This window comes from Pteropus alecto, unplaced genomic scaffold (assembly GCF_000325575.1).
Source record: "Pteropus alecto unplaced genomic scaffold, ASM32557v1 scaffold7, whole genome shotgun sequence".
In the NCBI taxonomy this organism is placed as follows: domain Eukaryota; kingdom Metazoa; phylum Chordata; class Mammalia; order Chiroptera; family Pteropodidae; genus Pteropus; species Pteropus alecto.
In genome coordinates, this window is record NW_006494614.1 from 51,294,261 (window position 1) to 51,300,795 (window position 6,535).

The 6,535-nt window shown below is 35.2% G+C and overlaps 1 pseudogene; it reads left to right on the forward strand.

Annotated features, from left to right (window-relative positions):
• The first annotated feature begins 1,402 nt into the window (after window positions 1-1,402).
• LOC112474781 lies at window positions 1,403-1,521 on the forward strand (annotated as a pseudogene).
• The last annotated feature ends 5,014 nt before the right edge of the window (window positions 1,522-6,535 follow it).

Consider the following 6,535-nt stretch of genomic DNA (forward strand, 5'->3'; position numbering starts at 1 on the left):
ACAGATCTGGAGGCTGGGAGACCAAGATCAGGGTGCTAGCATGGTCAGGTTCTGGTAAGAGCCCGCTTCCTGGTTTGCAGATAGTCTCTTTCTAGCTGTGCTTTCACATGACATAGAGAGAGAGCACCTACCTCTAAATTTCATTATATTGGAAGTTAGGATTTACCATATGAATTTTGAGGAAACACAATTGAGTCTATAGCAACATCTATTTTACAGAAAAAAGAAACAGGCACAGAATACTTTAGGAAAAAAGAAATAGGCACAAAGAGGTTATATAATTTCCCTAAAGGTAATAAGTGGTAAAACTGAGTTTTGAACCCAGGCAGTCTAGCTCCAAAGTTGACATTCTTAGCCACTATCCCATCATCTCTTACAGAAAAATAAAGCTTTACAAATATTACTGAAGTTAAAGACTTTTTCCTTCTTCTCCACAGGAAATTATTTTGAAAGTTGTATGTATGTTCCTATCTTCTGTGTGTGTGTGTGTGTGTGTGTGTGTGTGTGTGTGTGTGTATACATACGTATGTACATATATACATATAATATAGTGTACATATACACGTGTATATGATGTATACATATACATCTACACATATATCTACCTATGGTAATATAATATATATTTCTATATTTCTATATCATATTTTAAATATATAGTTTTAAAAATTTCCATAAATGGAATCAAATTGTATCTGTTTCCTCCTTACCCAGCTTAAATTCCACAAACTAGCATTGTAATCACTTCTTTGAATATATGCTCAACCTCCTTGCCTTTCTATTTCTTCATACTCTCTTGTCATAATCACAAAACTGATTGCATCTATCCCTTGACCTACCGTGTGCATGTATCTGCACAGATGAACATGGCTGGAGAAGAACACATAAATGGTCTCACTTTATTATTATTAATTTTACATATAAATTAAAACACAATTTCACATTTACGACCAGTAACTCAAGCCAATCATTACTTGTAGCTAACAATCATGTTGGAATTCTGTATTCCATTCACTCTCCCATGCCATTGTATGGCTGCTTAATATATTCCCTTCTCTTCTCAGTTCTCTATCCTTTTAAGTTTTAACTGGTGACATTGTTTCCTATTTCCGTTGGAAAACGAACGCAATTATGAAGAGAGGTTCTGTATACTCCTATTATGACATCCACTCACATACCTGCACCTGTGCCATGTATGCTTCTTCATCTCCTCTCTTGTTAAATATATCAACTGCCTGTCTTTCTACCTAAGGCCAACACCTTCCCACATATACTAGGTTTCAACAGAGGCCATTACTCTAGCAATTCTTCCTCCCTCTCCTGGTTCATACATTTTCTCTTTCCAGTAGTTATTTCTTTCATCAATATAAATGTGCTATAATTAAAAAAAAAAAAAATTACAGTCTACGGTCATGCTACCCTGAACAAGCCCGATCCCATCTGATCTTGAAAGCTAAGCAAGGCTGGGCCTGGGTAGTACTTGGATGGTAGACCACCTAGGAAGACTAGGTACTGTAGGTGTAAAAAATAAAAAGATAAATAAAATAAAATAAATAAAAATAAAAAACAAGGGATCATAAACTGACAAGGTCCTTGTAATCTGTGAGGTGAACCAAGGTTTGCCTCGCCTAAAATATAAAAATAAAAAATAAAAAAATTGCAAACCTTTCTTGAGCCCACAGTTTTCTTTACCCACTCACTGCCATATTAACTTGTTCCTTCTTTTAACAAAATGGTCTCTGATTTCTCTCCTTTCACTTGTTCTTGAACTTACTCCAACCAGGTTTCCATCCATAATACTACTGCCCAATTACACTCCTGCCAAGATCAGTAATGACTTCACATTTATAAATTCAAAGATCAATCCTCAGCCCTCCTTAACCTAAAAAAGTCAATAGAGGAGAAAAAATTTTTGGCTTTTTAGCTCTACCTTATTGTGTGTATAGGGTGGGGTTTGGTACATTTGATTGGGTCAAGCTGCTCTCCTTGCGAGCATTCATCCAAGTGGTAAGCAGGGATCCAGGTTTCTTCTGTTTTACAACACTGCCATTTTAAACATCAAACCATGCAGGGTATTTTATGGCCTGGCTTAGAGCTGGAAAACATTACCTTATCTCATTGCAAAAGCCCAGTTACAAATCCCAATGTAGCTGAACAGGAGGTTAAGAAAGGTTAAGTAAAATACATATATAGTCGGAAAGCAAGCGAGACAATATTCCAGTTGTAGCAAACAGCATGAACAATGAGCAGGACAAGAATGTCATATAGGCTAAGCAGATGGATTATTTTAGACAGTGGTGGTGCATACAGTTAAGTTGACAGGATATATCCAGATTATAGAGGTTTTGAAATTTAAGCAGAAATGCTGAGATTTAGCTGTGCCTTTAGAAATATGGTAGATTACATAGTTCACAGCTATCCATTCTGTCGCATGTGACTTGCCATGCCTTCCAGTGGGTAGAATTTGTTTCCCTTTCTCATTCTTGGCAAATCATCTAAGCCTTAGTTAGTCTCCTTGCCTCCAACATGGACGAAAATCATACTTAATATCACATACCTATAAAACATAAATGTGATCACATATTCAAACAACTTGTTTGATTCAGGTCATGGAATATAGTAGATGCTCCAAAATACTTGTGCTCTTATGAAGCAAGTTGTGGAGGAACAAAGTACAGAAACTGAAACACCTGATGAGAGTCATATAATCACCTTGGGATGCAGTGATTTCAACTGGAAAATTGGGATGCTACTTCAAAAGCATTTTATATGTTGACTAATTTACTATCAGGAGGCACTTTAAAACACCAAGCATCCAGTTTCATAATAGCATATTAATAGCGATAAAAACTAGCATGCTATGCAAATTCTAAATCTAAAACACGTTCTGTATAAACTCCCTTGGCAGATTCATTTGGCTCTAATAGAACTACTCATTTTCCATCTTAAGATGCAGTTCAGTGTTATTCTAGGTAATCACATAGCTATTTTATTCTACTCCAGAGGAGAACACTTGAGTCAGATGAAATGATCCCTCTGTGAGGTTACTGTATATTGCTTAGTTAAACTGGTTGGAATGGAGAGGCTTAATTAGCGACTAAATTTAAAGCATTTTGAAGATCTGATAGATTTCTAGGAATGTTAACTAGCATTATGATTTTTGAATTCCACATATTTATTAAAGGTATATGAGCCTTCCTTTTTTCAATTCTGTTTTTAGCTATCTAAGGATGAAGGTGAGTTTAGAAATCTCTCAAGGAAAAAAAAAATGTTACTAAGACCATTATGCTTTATTATTTGAATACATATATGTTTTCTTAGAAGGAAGAGATGAACTTGTTACAGTAAACAATGGGTATAAGAGATATTCAAGGATGAAGAATGTAAATAAGCAGCACCCAATCATTAACAAGCCTGAAAAGGCTGAGAGTAAGGGGCTTTGTGGACAGAAGGGTCAGGAGCTAGGGAAGGAGGAGGAAACAATAACAGAAAAAATTGCATAAAAAAGAAAACTCTGAATGTGGAATATGATAGTCAATTAATAAAACAAAATAAATGTTTACATGTCAGTGTAAATAAATTAGAAACAAAGAGGCTCATGTTTATTCATTTGTATAAATGATATATTGTTCAAAGAAATTGGAAACAAATACATATGGTATAATTCTATTTGCATAAAAACAAAACAATACATTCTCTATATGAATATATGTGCTTGCATATGTCTGTATGAGCTATGAAAAACATGTATACCGTCGCGGTGAAATTGGTTTGGGTATTTGCATGGGTGAGTGAGGGTTGAGGTAAATAGAGAGGAGATGACCAGCTTCACCTTTTTATTTTGCTGTGTTACTTGTTTCAAGTGCATGCCTATTAAGCTTGTAGTTTGAAAAAAGTTTTCCAATAAAATATTTAAAATATTCCAATATTTGCCATCTCTTCATCTCAGATCACTCTTCAGCACTACCTTATTCTTTAATCTTCTCCACAGCCAAGATTCTCAAACAGTATTTTTGCATATGATGCCTCCATTTGCCCCTCCTCCTTCACTCTCTGCTCCTTTCCATGTCCTTCTGTTCTCACCATTTTTGTAAAATTATTTTTCTTATTGTCACCACTAACCATTTCCATAATCTTGAAACATTCTCTTTTTCTTGGCTTCTGTGCCTCCAAACAATCATTTTCTTTTGTCTTTTTCAACCTATCTCTTAGTTCGGTCTTCTTACAATCTCTTCTTTTCCTAGTTAACCCCTGATTTTGGTGTTGCTCTTGGGTTTAGTTCTAGTCCTACTTTTTCCTCATTGCATATTCCCTCCTAGAAAATCTCATCCACCTTTTAAATATCATCCACATCCTAGTGATTCTCATACATGGGTTCCTATAAATGTGCCAAACCCATGTATATATTTGGGTTTGGCACATTTATAGGAACCCATGTATAAGAATGTGTGTATGTATATGTACATATATATGCACACATACATACATCTACACACATACATACGGGAGGCATTTGACACATCCATCTACCCAGGTAACTCTCACCCAAATCTGGGTGAGATCAGCCTTGCTATTTCGTTTTTCACTTATTCCTCTTACCAATCATCATCAAAATTAAAATACTCTAATAAATATCATAGGATATGCTATTATTGTAAAATAGCTAAAATAATTATAATGATTATATGATGAATATGATTCTATAAACACTTCCAATATTATTTTATTTATTGTTTTTAACAATGCAATAAGATAGGCACAGATGTTACCCCAATTTTACAAATGAGGAAATGAAACCTTATAATGGTTAAGTTGGTCAAGGTCAGAACACACTCTATTATAATTATTTGCTCACTTCTCTTCAGTGATCTTCTGCTACAGCTAGGAAAATTTCAAAACTCATTGACTTGAAAAAGTCCTCCATAATCTGGTCTCTCTCTATATGTCTAGTCTCTTTCATGATCACTATATTCTAGTCTAGGCAATTTAGTTATTTAAAAACTCCAGGCACTGTCCTCTTAGGGTCTTTGTTTCCATGATTTTTGTTGCCTACAGCACTTTTCCTCCACCCCTCAGCTAACTAACTTATATACAATCTTTACATCTGAACTTTAATGTCACCTTAAACCAGACAATATCTGACCTACTAATATGAGATGTCTCTTACCAGTTTCAATGTATCTTTTTATAGATTCTACATCTATACTATGTATCTTTTATAGGGTATAATTTATATATGTTTGTTTCATTTTTAGATGTTATCTTAACAAGGACAGGAACTGTATGTTTTCTCACCCTGCTTGCCCAAGATCAAACACAGTCCCTGGTCAGTTTGCCAGCCCATGATGTCTTCAGATAAAACTGTATGTCTAACAGAATATCCCAGAATACCCCAAGAAGAATTTTCTTGGAGCATTTCTTCCCCTTCTGTGATACCGAATTATACTCCTGGGTGTGTATGGCTTTACTCATAGAGAGTATATAAGCCTCCCTTTTATTGTCAGTTCACAATACTGCAGGTTTTGCTATAGATGCTTACTTATAAATGGGGACAACAATTCTGAAGGACAATATGCTAACTGAAATAAGCCAGACCTATGCATGCTGAAGTAATTGAGGGGACGTTTATGGCTATCTTCAACTTACTCAAATATATATAAAAAAAAAAAAAAGCCACAGAATGACTGGTAAATTGAGGGATGGTTAATTAATAAAGTAAACATAGTAAAAGTTATTTGTAAAATCTAGATGGTGGTTGCATGGGGGTTCTATGTAAAATTATTTCAACTTTTCTGTATATTTAACATTTTTCATTAGAGATCTTGGAAAGGAGGAGACATGTGGAATACAACAGAAATCCATTGAAGATAAAGGTTTCTAGACTGGAAGACTTCTAGTGCTCTTAATAAATAAATGTGAATTTTATATCTCCCATGTAGGACAGAGACACAATGACTCAGATACTATGTGTTTATTGAGGGTTTGCTATGCATTAGTATCTGATGGGGGCTGGGAGAAACAGTGATGCTCAAAGCAGCCATGCCCTCTGCTATCAAGGGGCTTACAATATCCCGAATAAGCAGTTATAAGAGAAGTGGGCATGCATATGGAGAAGTATTGGGTAATATTTTAATGACATACAACACTTGACAAATTTATTGATTATATTATACCATGGGAAACCTTGGAAAACAGGGACAGTGCTCTGGCTACAGTAATGTAAGTAGTCACCAGCCTTTAAGGGAGAAGTAATGTCTTGTTCTACCCATGCCTATGTGCCAGACATCCCTGTTGGGGATATTTCTTTGTTCCTTCAAAGTTGCAATAAACTAATATCTTCAACAAATGAATTCTCAATGGTTATAAACTAAGTACCAATAAAGGTTATTCAGATCAAGACAGACGTAGGTGAAATGAAAAGCAATCTGTCTTTGAAAGTGGAACTGATGAAGGTTACTGTAAATGTTAATGGCAGAGCTGCTTGTGAAGGTTATTCCACAGCCTACAGATGAAAAGCAAGAGTGAGAATCTGAGA